Genomic DNA, 17,454 nt, shown 5'->3' with positions numbered 1-17,454 from the left:
AACTCTCTACCTGTGTCTGTATTTCCACCTGCCTATGACTTAAACTCTTTCAAAAGAGGAGTGTCAAGACACCTCTTACGTTAACTGGACCCTCCTTTTAGATTTTTTTTGTTTTTTCTCTTTCTACTTTCTTCTTAACAGGGCCTGGCAACCAGCGGGATTTTTTTTTTCCAACACTTTGTTTGCCCTTGGCCAGTGCCCTTGTAATGTAAAAAAAAAAAAAAAAAAAAAAATATTAGTTTTCTGGCCTTTCTCTTGTCTGTGAATAATATCCAGCTTCACTTTGAGAGTAAGACATTTCCTGGTCTTCTTAGGAACGTTAGGCCACATTGCAGGGCGTTTTGGTGGTAAGTTGAACTAAGGAAGATGAGCTGCTGGTGACGCTGTTATGTTTTGGCTGGGCAGTGAGTGGTGCGTGTGATCTTGATCTTGATTTTAATGCTACAGGTGACACAATTTTTTCTGAGTCAGGCCTTTGTATCGGCAGAGCCTGTGTTGTCCACGAGAGGCTTGATCTTTATTCTACAGGTGTCTCAGGATTTCTCCTGAGGCAGGCCTTAGTACCAGCAGCTCCTGATGTATTCAAAAGCCTGTCAGCTTGCATGATACGGTAGGGCTTTCAAATTTGGAAAAAAAATTATCTGGATAAAACTTCGTTAAAGCAAGTTTTGTGTTCGTTAAACGAGCAGATGGTAGTAAAATTAAACTTTCGTTATAGCGAAATTTCGTTGTGTGAACCTTCGTTAAACGGGGGTTGCTTGTATATATATATATACAGTAAGCCCCCGAATTTAGCGAGATCCAGCTTAGCGAAACCCTTATTTAGTGAGTGTCTGGAAAAAGGCCAAGCCCTCAAGTTTAGCGATTTTCTCTCATATTTAGCGAATGTACCGAGCTACACTGTCCCGCTTCCCGCTCGCTCTGAGCCAAATGTCCTGCCTTCCGCTCACTCTGAGCCAATTACGTGTCTGTTTGGCCATGACGTCAGCCCCACAGTGCCTCCGGCATTCCAGCTCGACACTTGAGCTATTAATCCAGTGTGTGAACTCAATTTTGTGCTCCCATCCTCGCTGTTTAGCGAGTTTCGCTATCACCATGGTCTCCACTAACCCCTCCTACTCGGGAACGTCGATAGACGTTCATCACGCAAGACTCGGGGCACGTCGATCGACGTTTGGGCGTTTTGGGCTATAATTTGGCAATTTTCTTCCCGTTTTCTTTGCTTGTGAGTTGGCAACACTCATCGGGAGTAAACATGTGCTATAGCCTATAGGTCAGTGTGTCACCAACTTCCACGATGGATGGTGAGAGCGAAAGTGATTCCACGGTGTCCGATTCCGTCACCTCTCCCGCGCGCCTTACTTCTACACCTCGGGTCTCTCGTCATGTTGCGATGTTGCGAGGAGACGACTTTTGAATGAGAGTGGTATCAAAAAGGCATTGGAATTAACAGTTTCTACAATAATAGAAAGCGAAGATAGCGATATTCTTGGCTCTGATACGGATATAGGAGGTTCAACCACTGAGGGGGGTGACATTCTACCACCATCACCAGAGAGAGAGAGAGGATACAAGGGGCTCGTTTTCTATCGCTGTAGCCAAGGCCGCTGGTGCCAATTGGACGCAAGGCCACGTACACTTATTATACCACCTCATTCAAACTGTGATATTTGGTAACCATAGCATCTAGAGACTTCTGGTTTTTTGCATTGCAAAGAGAAAGAGTTGCTTGTGGACAGAACACCATTTGTACTCACTCATTTCTTGACTTTCCAATTGTAATCAGTATGTAAATAAAGGCTATTTTGTGCGTTTCTCGCCAAACTTCCTGAGTTAGCGCGAGCGAAAAATCAAACGTCCATGAATTTTAGGAGCTAGTGGTTTGGGGGATGCTGATTCTCATGAAGGTGGCGATGTTGCAGCTGTAAATTGGGCCTCAAAATGGGGATTTTGGGCAGACAAAAGACTGATTGGTATTTTTCCCTATTTAAAGTAGTGTTCAAATTTGGCGAAATTCCAATTTAGCGATGGTTTTGACAGACTAATAGGATCGCTAAATGTTGGGGCTTACTATATATATATATATATATATATATATATATATATATATATATATATATATATATATATATATATATATATATATATATATATATATATATATATATATATATATATATATATATATATATATATATATATATATATATATATAGAAGAAGAGAGAATAATGAAGAACATTGTGCTCAAGAACGTCAAGCCAACTAACGCAGAAAGGAAAATTAAACTTCAAATATATTACAGAAATAAGAAAACAAGCCAACTCTTACTATGTAATAGCCCGATCAGAAGAAGAAAATAACGCAGAAGTCACATGTTGTGTAGGAGTTCTCTTGCAAGTGAAGAAACTGTGCAGTCCTCAACTCAACTTATATCAGCATGACGACAACTAAGTTATCACGACATCTGACATTTCACCTAGTAGCCGGAGCCCCAAGGAAACACCTGTGTGAAGAACATGGAGCAACACTACCGAGAAGCACCTTGGAAGAAAATACAGAAATCTTAAACACCTGCAAGGATCCTTGAAGATTAAATATAATTGATCAAAGAAATGGCACCCACGCTAAACATACAGGCAGACAATCTCTTAGCTCTTCCCAGCTTGCGCCCCAACATGAGAGGAACCCAGCCAACACCTAGAGATGCCAGCCAATCAGCTACCAGCAGTGAGTCGGAGTATCGGACAGTGAGGACCAATCAGATGCTCGCATGCACCTACTACCTGCCTGGCTTGGAGATATAAGCGCTCCTGCGTGGCCAGCTCAGCACATTCTCACCTACACTCTGAGAAGTTATGCTACAGAAAAAGGCTCTAGGAGCCGAAATCCTGGATCTAGCAGAGGAAATTACTTCCTGTGGAGAGGTCATAAACAGGCTTTCTAAAGAGAATAAGACTCTCTTAAGGAACAAAGAGAATATCCTCAAAAAAATAGTGAATGCTGAATTAGCCATCACTTTTAACAATACATGTATAAGAGAAAACCTCCTGCCCATTTATACCCTCAATATATATATATATATATATATATATATATATATATATATATATATATATATATATATATATATATATATATATATACACACAGTAAGCCCCCGAATTTAACGAAATCCAGCTTAGCAAAGCCCTTATTTAGCGAGTGTCTGGAAAAAGGCCAAGCCCTCAAGTTTAGCGATTTTCTCATATTTAGCGAATGTACCGAGCTACACTGTCCCGCCTCCCGCTTGCTCTGAGCCAATTGTCCCGTCTCCCGCTCACTCTGAGCCAATTGTATGTGTGTTTGGCTGTGGCGTCAGCCCCACAGTGCCTCCGGCATTCCCGCTCGACACTTGAGCTATTAATCTAGTGTGTGAACTCAATTTTTGTGCTCCCATCCTCGCTGTTTAGCGAGTTTCACTATCACCATGGCTTCCACTAACCCCTCCTACTCGGGAATGTCGATAGATGTTCATCACGCAAGACTCGGGGCACGTCGATCGACGTTTGGGCGTTTTGGGCTATAATTTGGCAATTTTCTTCCCGTTTTCTTTGCTTGTGAGTTGGCAACACTCATCGGGAGTAAACATGTGCTATAGGTCTAAGGTCAGTGTGTCACCAACTTCCACGATGGATGGTGAGAGCGAAAGTGATTCCATGGTGTCCGATTCCGTCACCTCTCCCGCGTGCCTTACTTCTACACCTCGGGTCTTTCGTCATGTATCGGGGAGACAACTTGAGAGTGGTATCGAAACGGCATTGAAATTAACAGTTTCTACAATAATAGAAAGCGAAGATAGCGATGTTCTTGGCTCTGATACAGATATAGGAGGTTCAGCCACCGAGGGGGAGGACATTCTACCACCATCACCAGAGAGAGAGAGAGAGAGAGAGAGACAGAGGATACAAGGGGCCCGTTTTCTATCGCTGTAGCCAAGGCTGCTTGTGCCGATCGGACGCAAGGCCACGTACACCGATTATACCACCTCATTCAACCTGTGATATTTTGGTAACCATAGCATCTAGAGACTTCTGTTTTTTTGCATTACAAAGAGAAAGAGTTGTTTGTGGGCAAAACACCATTTGTACTCACTCGTTTCTTGAATTTCCAATTGTAATCAGTATGTAAATAGAGGCTATTTTGTGCGTTTCTCACCAAACTTCCCAGGTTAGCGCGAGTGAAAAAACAAACATCCCCGAGTTTTAGGGGCTAGGGGTTTGGGGGGTGCTGATTCTTGTGAAGGTGGCGATGTTGCAGCTGTAAATGGGGACTCAAAATGGGGACTTTGGGCAGACGAAAGACTGATTGGTATTTTTCCCTATTTAAAGTAGTATTCAAATTTGGCGAAATTCCAATATAGCGATGGTTTCAGCAGTCTAATAGGATCGCTAAATGTGGGGGCTTACTATATATATATAAATATATAATATATATATATATATATATATATATATATATATATATATATATATATATATATATATATATATATATATATATATATATATATATATATATATATACATATGTGTGATAGGCACCTTAATCTTGTCCAATTTAATCTAACGTAATCTTTATCACAAATGAAGCTATTTTGGGTGATCTAAAAATGTCATTTAAATAGTCTAATCAAGTCAAAACTTGCTTTTTGGTAATATAGTTTCAATATACCTCTTAATGTAAAATAGTAGAACTTCAATTGCACTAAGACCTGATTATATTAATGCCTTTGTTTTCAGCTAATGCATTCAGCAAGATTCCTCTGATCGACACACAGCTAGAGGAGGACAGCGGAAGTGTTCGCAGGGACTTCAATAGGTTTGTTGCATGTATTTTGACACACATATCAGCTGTTGCTGAAATGCAAGAAAACTCTATTCTGATGTAATTATTAATTTTTAAACTTGACACAAAAATGAAAATTTCTTATTACATGTGATGTTTACTGTTAAATTTTCTTACTAGCTTTAAAGGTTCATTGTAATAAGTTGAGACAAATAACTATTATACAAGTTAAGAAACTAATAACAATCATGAATGAGGAAATGGCAAGCCAGTAGAGATAAATCACTGATTTAATGAAAAAAAGGAAGAAAAAAATCCCAAATTAAAACTAGGAAATTGGAATGCACTATAGATTTTTTTTTTTTTTCAATATTCTTTAAAAGTTTCTATTCATGTGGACAAAAGATAAAATTATTTAATATATAATTTACTGGTGGATTTGTATATGTATATAGTGGGATTTTATGTACATAATTTAAAAGGAAATAAATAAAATACATATATGAATCCCTTCACAAATGTGTTTTCACAAATTTGGTTATGTCCTGTAATTGTGCTTTGTTTGTCGAATTCTGGTTAAAGTTCATGTACCTTGAGATTAAAGAAAAAGAGATTAATCTTGTTTTTGTCTAAAAACACTGACACTTCTTGGTAAAGATTAGAGATATTAATGGTGTTTTGGTTTCTTGTATACATACTTATAACTTTATTTTATCTTGTTCATTTATTTACATATTTGTTTATTTATTTATTTTTGTATATATTTAATATTTACCTACTTACTAGTTTATCTGTTTTTTTCTGTTTATTTATTCTCTATGTATTTATTTATATATTTATTTATATATTTATTTATTTATTCATTTTATTTTATTGATTAATTTTTACTAGTTTTCATTTATATATATATATATATATATATATATATATATATATATATATATATATATATATATATATATATATATATATATATATATATATATATATATATATATATATATATATATATATATATATATATATATATATATATATATATATATATATATATATATATATATATATATATATATATATATATATATATATATATATATATGTGTGTGTGTATATATTATTTATTTATTTACTTATTTATTGTATGTGTGTGTATGATATTCTTACAGTGATCTGCAAGCCTGCAATTCACTGCAGTAGCCCTAGACAACCACTCCACAAACACCAAGACACACCACACACCACCAAGATCCTCATCCTTGTTCAAATAAGCTCAAAAACACTCAAATTACATATTTTTTATAATGTTGTTCATTTATATTATTATTTTTTTTTTTTTTTTTTTTCTTATTTATTTATTTTTTTTTTTACCATAAAAAGCTGGAAAACACTAAAATGGCATATTTCTACTGATGTCTTTTTGTTCCTTTGTATTAACTGATTTTCATTAATTTTAGCATTTTATTATGTAACAAAGTAAAAGATTTTTTTTTTTTTTTTTTTTCTTTTAAGAAATGTATTGTTTCCCAACATTAGATTTTTTTTACGAGAAATATAATTTTCTCATTAATCAATCTAAGAAAACCCAAATTTGTTTTTATTTGTGATGTTTATATAGTGCATTTGGAAGCATTTTATTTAGTTTTGGTGCATAAAAAAGTTTGGAAATGCCCACAAAACACCTTTTTGCTGGTGTGATTTTGTTTAGGTGTACTGGCTGTTTTTCATTAACTTTGTCATTTTGATACATAACCAAATAAAAGGATTCAATAAATCAATTCCATAATGTATCATTTATGTGAAATACCAGTATTTTCACAAAACAATCTAGGAAATACTCAAATTACACAATTCTAGTAATGTCTATGTAATACATTTTGTCTTCATATCTGGATTTTGGTGCATAATAAGCAGAAAACACTAAAAAGACACATTTCAGCTAATATCTTTTCATTACCCTGTACTTGATATTTCTTGATTTATGCGAGAGTTATGTTCATGAAGGGATCGCATTATGTAAAAATTCATATAAAGTAAACATGATTATTGAACCAAACTGTGCAGTATATACCAAGTCTGGAACATTGCATTCAGCTGACATTCTTATCTGCCTCTAGACACCACCAGCGGCTGGACAAGACCTTGTTTTGCTGGTAGCAGCTCCATCTGCTAAGCACCAAAACTACCCAATTTCTTTAGTGGGTAGCATTGTTGCATGTATATAGACATGTGTGAACCTGACTTAAGTTGGAGGATATGAGTTGTGAAATATGCACGATATGTTGAACAAGATTTTAAGAAAGGAGAGCGGAAAGAGACATCAACACTAACAGTGCAGTGTGTGTGTAACAATGTAAGATTTGAAATATTTTTATTATCTTATATAAATGTATACAGTGGAGACTCAATACTCAAACTTAATTAGTTCAAATGGCCGTTCGAGTATTAAAATGTTCAGCTATTGATACCTATAAATCAGGTAATTTGTTCTAGCCATTGCCAAACCCAAGGTTAGAAAAAAAGCAGCAGTTTAATTTAATCACCAGCCATCTGCCTTTGGTTTATCCAATCAACAATTTTTCCATTTCTTCCACTGCCACAGGTCGCTTAATTTACCTTTTCACACCAATTGCCACATCAGCTCTTTTAATGAGCTCTGTCTTCTTCAGTATTGTGGCTACTGTAGATTTAGCCAGACAGTAATCAGCTGCAAGATCGGTTATTCTTCGTCTTTTCTCGTATTTATCAATAATCTCCTTTTTCCTTTTGATGGTTGTCATTCTTTCTTGTAGGCTTATTCTCATCACTAATAAGCCTTTTTGCTGTCATTATAAGCTTCTAAATGCAAAAAAAGAAAAAAAAATGCAGAGAGAAAGCACAGGACAGTGTTATTCTTACGACAGCAAAGGATCAACTGGCTGCGGTGGACCGTTGGGGCGCATGGGGTGGCAGGAAGGGAGAGACCCTTTGTTTACAGCCAAGTAGACGAATGTATGACTAGTTATTTTTTTTAGTATTAGTCAAACTTTTGCGTTCGACTATTGAAAAGTTTTACTATTCAGACGTTCAAATATTGAGTCTCCACTGTATAGTAATTACAAAATACGAGTACTCATTATTATTTTAGGGGGCCCATTTAAAAGCCAAGCTTTTTTGGGTACCGCACAAAGTGGCAGCGTGTTGGCTGGGGGAACACTTGTCTCATTTTCTTAAACTTTTAGAAGTTTGTTTAGTAGATCAACATACTACTGTGTTGTGCTAGTATCCAAAAGTTATTATCATTTCTTAAACACCAACACATCCAGCAGTATGTTGTTAGGTAGACAATGACAGTGGCTGCATTCCATTCCACATCCTTAAAACTCCTTCACTACCATAGCAAATGTTTCTATTCACTCACATTTATGTTTCAATAACCTTTAATGGTTTGGAAGCAAATTGTTTGGTAAAGAGAGGCATATGGGTTTCTGCTGAAAAAAAAAAAAATGGTAAAATGATTCACTGGCTATAAGATAGGAAGCAATAAAAATACACTTTCTCATTTTATTACTTCTGATGGTACGCACATGTGTTGTCCCTCAGTACCGTCAGATGGACAATCACCTGGGTTTATTTTCCTCAAGCATAGTGATCGAACACTTCCAACTTCTTTTCAGAAGTTACAGTCTTCCCTGATTTCTTAGAGTTACTTTCCTGTGAGGAGGTTGAAGGACACTTGGATGCCAGAGTATAGGAAACTAGGTGAAAACACAAGAGAGATTATCCATTCACAGTTCCAGACTGAGGAGTAAGGACTGTGAGAAGGAACAGCAGAGCATCTATAAATTGTCACTCAGTGTCATGGAGTCAAGATGACCCTCATGGTATGATCATATATGAATATAAAGATATGACATAGAAAACTTGGAGGGAAGGGGTACTAAAGCAATAAATTATACTCTAAGATAGTATTCAAAGAAGCAGTTACATACCGCGTAGTGTAGTGGTTAGCACGCTCGACTCACACTCGAGAGGGTCCGGGTTCGAATCCCGGAGGTGGCGAGGCAAATGGGCAAGCCTCTTAATGTGTAGCCCCTGTTCACCTAGCAGTAAATAGGTACGGGATGTAACTCGAGGAGTTGTGGCCTCGCTTTCCCAGTGTGTGGAGTGTGTTGTGGTCTCAGTCCTAACCGAAGATCAGTCTATGAGCACTGAGCTCGCTCCGTAATGGGAAGACTGGCTGGGTGACCAGCAGACGACCAAGGAGGTGAATACATTCTTAGCAGCTAATAGCTCTACCCTGGATGATTCTGGGTCTCTCTTTCTGACTATTTCATGCCATCAATTAAAATTCCTTGTAATGATGTTTTCCATGCCCTTGCTGGCCCAAAAAACCCTTGGAAGGCTTATGGACCTGATGGAGTTCCTCCTATCATTCTCAAAAATTGTGCCTCTGTGCTTGCACCTTGCCTGGCCAAACTTTTTCAACTATGTCTATTGACTCCTACCTTTCCTTTCTGCTGGAAGCTTGCCTATTATTTTATTTTATTTTATTTACTTATTTCATTTATTTAGTATGTTTTGATTTTTTTCTTATTAATGTTATGGCTTACAGCACCTGTAAGTATACTTGAAGAATATGTATGGGAACTGCTGTTCAGCTTCCACCCATTAGTGGTGCAGGCAATTTTATTTATAGTGGTACCCGTATTAGGGCTCATATCCCTACCCAAGTGTATCTTTGGTGTAACCACCTAGAACCTGGCTATTGTGGTGACATGTAGGTAGCTTTAAACCACTCAACAACTGGCAAAGTTTCAAGGTGGTAGATGGTGAGATTCGAACCAACGTGTGGATGTCTGCCCGATCCCATGCTCACCACTTTATCCACTACACCACTGCCTACATTCAACATGTTCCTTAAAAGGGTGACTGTTCTAATTCCTCAAACTGCTGCCCTATAGCTTTAATCTCTTGCTTTTCTATTTTTTTTTAATATATCCTCAATAAGGAGGATTCTTAAACATATGTCACTTCACAATTTTCATCTGGCTTTTCTTACCAAGTCTTGGCCATCCTCTTTTAGAGATTTCAGTGAAACTTTTGCTGTTGTATTAACAGGCAAACAGGACACTGCATGCTGCACCTCTAAGGAAATCACAAAAATGTCTGGTAGTATCTGATACTATTCACAATTTGGGAAGCAAAATCAACTTGTGGTGCATACACAGTCGAACTCTTGCATTTTCCAGTGCAGTGATGATAGAACTAAAAAAAAACCTGAACTCACAAATCGAGCGGTACGAGTCCATGGTGAAAGCAACTTATCAACTGGTAGAAGCTGACATGTTTCACCTTTTCTCTCAAGAAACAAATACAATACAACATATGTAACTTTTAATATGGCAGGCTTTCATTGGATGTCCTATAGATGATGGTCTTTGATTGGTTTTGCTCTGATTCGTGATTTAACTAACTTCCGGCATGGCGGGCTTTCACTTGATGCCTGTGACACGTTATTGACAGGACGACTGAGGCATTTAACCAGGTGTGGGAGGAGGAGAGGAGGCCAAGTATGTGGAATGAATGCAGGGTGACTGTTGTATAAGGGAGGATACAAAATAAAGAAAGTTGAAAAAAATTATAGGCTGATTGCATTAATAAATACAATAGGTAAAGTGTTCAGTGCAGTGTTGGATGAGAGATTGTGTAAATGGATTGAGCACGTTAGAGTGTTAGGGGAAGAATAAAATGGTTTCTGTGTGAACAGGAGGGCTGAGGATAATTTGTTTGTAGTGAATTAAATGATTTAGAAGAAAAGAAAGCAGGGAGGTAAACTGTATTTAAATTTTTTGGATATAGAAAAAAACATACAATAGGGTGGAAAGAGAAATGTTAGGCAGAGTCTTAGGAAAGATTGGGTGGAATGAAAAAATAATCAACATAGTGCGTATCATGTATGTTGACACCAGAACTAAATACAGACTAGGAGACAGAAACAGACTGAGTGAAGAGTGAGACAGGAGTTATAGGCAAGGATGTATTTTGTCACCAACCCTTTTATGTTTTGTATACAGACAAGTTAGTAGCCAGACTGAGAAGAATGAATGTAGGAATAAGAGTGGTGTATGATGTGTGTGCTTCTTTATGCAGATGATGTAATGGTCATGAGTGAGTCAGCAAATGAGTTGCAGAGTCTGTTGAATGTTGTGGATGGATATGGAAGAGACTTCAGAGTTAGGGTTAGAAGTGAAAAGAATAAGGTAATAATAGTGAATAGATCTGAGGATGAAAGCAATACAGTATGTAGTATTGGAGAGAATGAGGTGAATCAGACACAAGAATATAAGCACTTGAAGATGTGAGTGAATCCAAGTGGGTTTGAAAAGGCAGGCTTAGTGAACCAGTGGGTAGAACAATTGAGGAGTGCAGCTAGAATGTGAGCAAGAAAATATGATGTGCTGAGAGAATGTGAGAGAATGTGGAAGAGTGTGGCTGTGCCCCGTATAATGTATAGTATATATGTGCTTGCATGGAATGAAAGTGAAATTGACAAGCTAGAAGTGGGACAGAATAGAATAGGTAGAATGGCACCGAATGGACTGAAGTACACAGCGGTAGAAGCTTTGATAGGTGATATGGGATGGAGCACTTCTAGGGAAAGACTAGTAAAAAGCCATACTTAGGTTCAAGATTAGGTTGGAGAGAATGGATGAAGAAAAAATAGAGAGAAAGGTGTATCTGCAGAATGAAAGTGGGAGCAAATGAAGGAAGAGTTGCATGAAAATTACAGGAAGGAGTGGATTACAAGTTGCATGGGTGATGAGAATGGCTGGGAGGAATCAAAATGAGCATACAAGATTAGATAATGACAAGAGGAGGCAGAGTAGTAACTGAATGGGATGCAAGGAAATGGAAGAGTGACATAGACAGAGAGGTGAAGTGGGTGGGACTGAATATATGGAAGAATGAGATGGAAAGAAAGAGTACTGTGGAATGGTACAAGGAAAAGGAAGCCCTGATGTATGAAAGATGGTACGATGGCAGCCTGAGTGATGATCTTCTCTTCCGAGCTAGGGCACAGTGTATGGATGGGAATGCAAGGAACTACAGGTGGTCTAAGTCCCTCAGCAAAGTGTGCCAGATGTGTGACATTGGGAAAGAAGAGATGGTGCAGCATGTCATGCTGGAGTGTGAGAAGCATGAGAGAGACAGGAGGGGGATGATGAGAAAGGGATTTTGACTGAATTAGGGCATAATAGCAATGAAAGAGTGAAGAACACAGGATGGGAATGGATGGTGTTGCTGCTGGGACTGTGTAAGGAGATGAGTGGAAGGATAATTGAGTCTGTGAAGGAGTTTCTGGAGAGAATGTGGCCAGTGAGGTGTAGGGATGACTAATGAATAGAATACTGTCCTTTTTTCTTCTGCTTGTCTTTTCTTTTTTGTTGTCTACAGGAGTTGCCATGGAGGTTATTTTAAAGAAGACAGCAAGCGCCTATCACGCTGTACTAAAAAAGTTAATTCAGTGGGCAGAGCTTACGATCGCAACTTACACCTAAAACATTGTCCTCCCATGTTAAGCAATGGGAAATTGCCACTTTCTTTTTCATTACTAGAGGAAAACTAAGAAAGAAATGATGGTTTGCCTTATGTAAACCACATTATAGTTTCCTAAATATGTAATGTAGACCTCTTATTAACAGTGTTAATATGAAATAGCTGTAATACTGAAAGAAATATAGCAAGCCATTTCCAGAAGTTATGGCAAAAAATTTCTCTGATAATTCATTACATGGCAAAAAAAAAAAAAAAAAAAAAAAAAAAAAAAAGATGAAGTAATATTTCAGTGAGTGATTCTTTTTTTCCAATGCCCTGCAGTGACATGAAATCACACATCATTCTAAATAAAACCTAGAGAGAGAGAGAGTATTTGATGTTAAATAATCGCTATACTAAGAAAAATCAACCTTCAGTCCAAATTTCACCTGATATACAGTTTATTTATCCTTTATTCAAATGCACACACACAGTAAGTCCTCATTACATATATGGTATATGTGCTTTCCTGAAAACCTTACTGCAAATTTAAATTAGCATATACGGAAGCCATTATAACATGTAATAATAGGGGATGTGTTCTAGCAAGTCAAAAATCACCCCTACAGACATGAAAATACATGAAAATAGTCATATGAAAAAATGTAAAGTACTATGAAAAAAAAATAAACAAAATGTTTTTATTTACCTTTCACTTGCATTTATTCTATCAGATGATGTCCATCCCAATGTTAAGGGACATTATTGATTTCAACCCTTACTCACAATATCCACAAAAAACACGCTGTAAGGATTTCACTTGTGTTCAGTGGGAAACGCTTCTTCTTCTTCTTGGGGCTGTGTATCACAGCCTCTAGTGCCCCAAAGGTCCGGGATGCAGAGGTGATGTAGTCAGGCTATATGCGGTGAAGTTGATTTGTTTTGTGTAGGAATGTCCTGGTGAGGTTGAGTGTCTTGAAAGCCTGATAGGAATTTATGCAGCCACCCAGGAGGTCAGTCAGTGTTGGCCTGTGTGGGTGAATGTACATATACATGTGCAGCAGCAGGTATTCTGGGGTGTCAGGCTGGGTAGGGCACCAGGGGCAGTGGGGAGAGTCAGTTATGCCCAGCCTGTGTAGGTGGGCATTGAGGCGGGTGTGGCCGATTCGGAGTCTTGTGATGGCCGTGTCCAGTGCCCGGTTGGGGGAGTAGGTCCACCAGTGGTGTCTTATGTCCTGTCTAATGTGTCCCAGTGAGGTGTACTGTAAAGCGTCAGTCAATGTTGTGTCCCAGTGTCACCAGCAGGCTGTCTTGAGGTCAGTCAGGAAGTCTGTCTGGTCAGTAGCTAAGTCAATAGGGGAGGGGTGGGTGTGTGCCTCTGCTGCTGCTTTGTCGGCCACGGTGTTACCTATGACACCAACATGGGAGGGCACCCACTGAAGGTGGATGGTGTGTCCCAGGGAGGTCAGGTGGAGGATGAGGTGGTGAATTATAAGGGTGAGGTGATGGTGGGAGTGTGGGCGGTGGGATTTTACAATCTGGAGGGCAGAAAGTGAGTCTGAGAAGAGAGCTATTGAGCAAGGGGTAGCAAGGGTGGTGGCAAATTGAAGGCCCTCTTTTATGGCAAACAGTTCTGCCGTGGTGATGGAGGCAGTGGCCGGTAACCCCCAGGCAGTGGCAAGGGACCTGGAGGGGATGAATATGGCTGCGCCGACAGATGGAGGGGTGGTGAGGCGGGAGCCGTCGGTGTAGATGTGGAAGTGGGTGTGGTACTGAGAGTGGAGGAGTGAGGTGAATAGAGTTCTGCCCTGTACTGGGCAGCTGGATTTGAACCATTGTGTGGGTGTATGAAGGGATAGTGAGACTGAGGAAGAGAGAGGGTACCAAGGGCCCAGAGGAGAAGTTTCTTCGAGGATGAGGAAAGGTGGGGGAGTCACCCGGAGAGTTGCAAAGAAGGAGAGGGCTCTATCTACAAAGGGTGTGTGGGCTTGATAGGGCAAGGGGCCATGAAGTGGCTCCCTGCCGTGCCGCAGGAGGAGGGAGTGGAGGGCATGACATCTAGGGGAGGAGGCAAGCTTGGTGTAGGTCCGGACAAGGAAGGTGGAGCGTCTGTGTGACAGGGAGGAGGAAGCCTCTGCTTGAAGGGCACAGACTGGGAGGACTTAAAGGCTCCCAGTGCAATACGAAGGGCTGAATTTTGTATGATATCCAATTTAGTATGTTAGCATGTCCTTTGTTTTTCCCATACTCCCTTTCTGTCTGACGTCACGTCCTTCCCTCAGTCCTCGCTCGCCGCCGCCTGAGGCGACACGCTACGCCTCCTGCCTCTCGTTTCGCTCGGTTTACACTTGTTGTGTATTGTGCTACCGTAAATACACTTTCATAATGGACTCAGGTGTCTCCATGCTACCCCTGTTTTACGACAACTACCACATAATTGGTAGCAGCGGTGAAGGCCAGTGATATGCGAGTGACTCATGAGGACTGTGCCGGTGACGCCATGGTGTAGAGTGGAGACAAGATGGCCGCTCCTGCCTTGTCTCGCCCGTTGTTGTGCCTAGTGGCTGTTGTCTCTGCCTGCTGTTTTACGTAGGCTTCTCAACGTTTGGATCTTCCTACAGCTACGGGAATGTCAGCTGTTTCTTGCTGTATTGTGCCTTGCTGTCTCCAGCCTCCTGCAGCTCTGCCTTGTCTGCTGTATTTTAGCCTGCCACTGCCTGCTGTCTCACGTGGGCTTCTCGACGCTTGGATCTTCCTACCTACAGCTTCGTTCGCAAGTTTTTGCCTGCAGCTTCCTCCTGCTGTCTGCCTGATAGACTGCTGTGCTCTTAAGTAGTCTTGTGAAGCCACGTGCACCTTGCTGCGTATCAAATCGCCACGTGTAGCAAGCCGACACACACTCCTTCGCTCTCTCGTGAGCTGTGCTTCAAGTCGCCACCTGTCAGCCCCTCCGCCACCCCTCCAGCTTCTGCCGTCTTTTGTATAAGTATAACATATACTTTTGTGCTTGCTGTGAGTTTTTTTTTTTTTTTTAGGCGATTACAGTGTGTTTTCCCGCCAAGGTCCGTCCTGGCGCCATCTTATGCTTCTCAGCTACTCCACACCTCATCTGACGCTCCCTTCTACACCCTTCTACACAGATACGTTGGGTTAGTTCCTTCAGGGTAAGTCAGTGAGTTTATCTTGTGGTGTTTATTGCATTTTAATCTGCTTTTTCTCGCCTTGGCGCCATTAATTCTAGCGTCTTCCTGTGTCTCTTAATGTTTGAATGTTTCAGCTTCTCCCATTGGCTGTGGGACGCTGCTACCTGTATCTTGTGCTCTGATTGGCTCCTGTCTGGCCGCCATCTTGATATTTTCCCGGGCTCTTCGGTGATTCGTTACGGCACCTTGCCCTTGTCTCAGATTGGCTATCACAGCCGCGGATGCTTTAAATGTCTTTGTAGCCTAGTACCATATGTTTTTCCTGTGTGTAGGCCTGCTTTTTTATTATATTACCCTTGCAGCCTCATAAGCTCAATTATTTGATGCATTTTCTTTAATTTGCTAGTGCTACAGTGTTATTTACAAGTGCAACAGTGTTTTTTTTTTAGTGCATTGTTATTTTATTACTGTTTCTCCTTGAGTGACCTTGAAATTTTTGTTTCTTGTTTGTTTCTTGCTTTCTTCTATTGCTTTCTGCTTATACTTCATTGTTTTCTCTGCATTTTCTGTCTGCCCATGCTGTTGGCTAGTTATTTTATTTTCAGTATTATTTTCCTTACACTACCTATAATTATTTTCCTGTGAATTTTTTTTTCCTTTTGATTTTTTTTTTTTTTTGTTTAGGTGTGATTTTCAATATATTTTTGTATGTTCATGCCTGGAATTTCATCGGAGACTGAGACTACTACTGCATCTGATTATGAAATGTCTGTCTGATGTGTTTTCATTGCTGCTGATACTCCAGCCAGTGTATGGTGTATGGTAATGTATGTCATTGTGTTCCATTGAATACTTATCGAGTGTTTCAGTATAACCACTCTAGTGAATTATTTCTGAGTATCTCGTGCTTGATTTGCATCTTGTCCCAAGTGTTATATTTATTTTTATAATTGTATTATCTCTAATTTTTTTTATTCAGTATTGAAATCACTGCATAAAGTTTTCTCAGCAGTACTTCCATGTACTTTTGATACCAATAGCAATACCTGGTGTATTATGAAAAACTAATATTTTTGCCCGTCCTAGCTTGACTGTGCTGTGCTCTGTACTCCACTTGGTGCTACGAGATGTACTGCCCAAGTGTGTGTTTTTGAGTGAGCCCTGGACGTAGTTACTTCCATTTTGCTTCAGAGTGTAACTATAACACCTTACTTTATTGCTGTTTTACTTATTTTATTTTTTATGTTGCTACGCTGTGGTAAGCTTTATTCTTGCACCATGTCTTCTCATGATAATAACACTACTACTACCACAGTTGCTACTGTCACTACTATGACTACTACTCTTACTACAACTACTACTACTACTTCTACCCTTACTACATCTACTACTACAACTCCTACTACTACTGCCCCTCCTGTTCCTTCTACATTGTTTCAAAGCCCTGTGCTTGCTCCAACTTTTAAACTCTTACACCATGATCCTTCAATCCAGAAGTTTGGTGGTGATAACATCTCTCAGTATTCTCCTTTACAATTCTTGCAACAATGTGAAGACAGTATTTGCAACTCTAACATCACTTCAGGTGTTGATAAAAACCCTGAATTGTGATTATAATGCTTTCAGAGCAAATTTCTTACAAGCATTTGGTATGCCCCAACAGCCAGATTCATTCCAGTGGGTCTTTGACGGAACAGATACAATGACTAACAATTTTGGTGTCCTCAATTGCTTAAGAGCTCTTCCTCGCTCTGCTGAATTAGCTTCTGCTGCTGTTGATTCACTTAAAGCTTCAAATTGGATTACTAATGGTACAATGTCTGAGCAGCGATTTCATGATATAATTGAATTTCTCTATTACATTAACTTTTTGAACCCTAGTGAGCGCAGAATTGCGTCTACACTTACATACACTCAGACAGATAATCTACTTGATTTCTCATCTAAAATTGCTTCTAAATTAAAAG

At 39.3% G+C, this 17,454-nt stretch overlaps 1 protein-coding gene across 1 annotated transcript in view; it reads left to right on the top strand.

Moving 5' to 3' along the window:
* Positions 1-6,764, top strand: part of LOC123507961 — an 80,571-nt gene extending 73,807 nt beyond the window's left edge. Inside the window, exons 3-4 of the transcript XR_006675843.1 lie at positions 4,781-4,859; positions 5,996-6,764. The gene's annotated coding sequence lies outside the window, so the exon portion shown is untranslated. The remainder of the gene's footprint in view (positions 1-4,780; positions 4,860-5,995) is intronic.
* The last annotated feature ends 10,690 nt before the right edge of the window (positions 6,765-17,454 follow it).

The sequence above is a fragment of the Portunus trituberculatus genome, chromosome 23, assembly GCF_017591435.1.
Source record: "Portunus trituberculatus isolate SZX2019 chromosome 23, ASM1759143v1, whole genome shotgun sequence".
Lineage (NCBI taxonomy): Eukaryota > Metazoa > Arthropoda > Malacostraca > Decapoda > Portunidae > Portunus > Portunus trituberculatus.
Note: the sequence above shows the minus strand (reverse complement) of the source record. Positions and strands in the feature narration are given on the sequence as shown.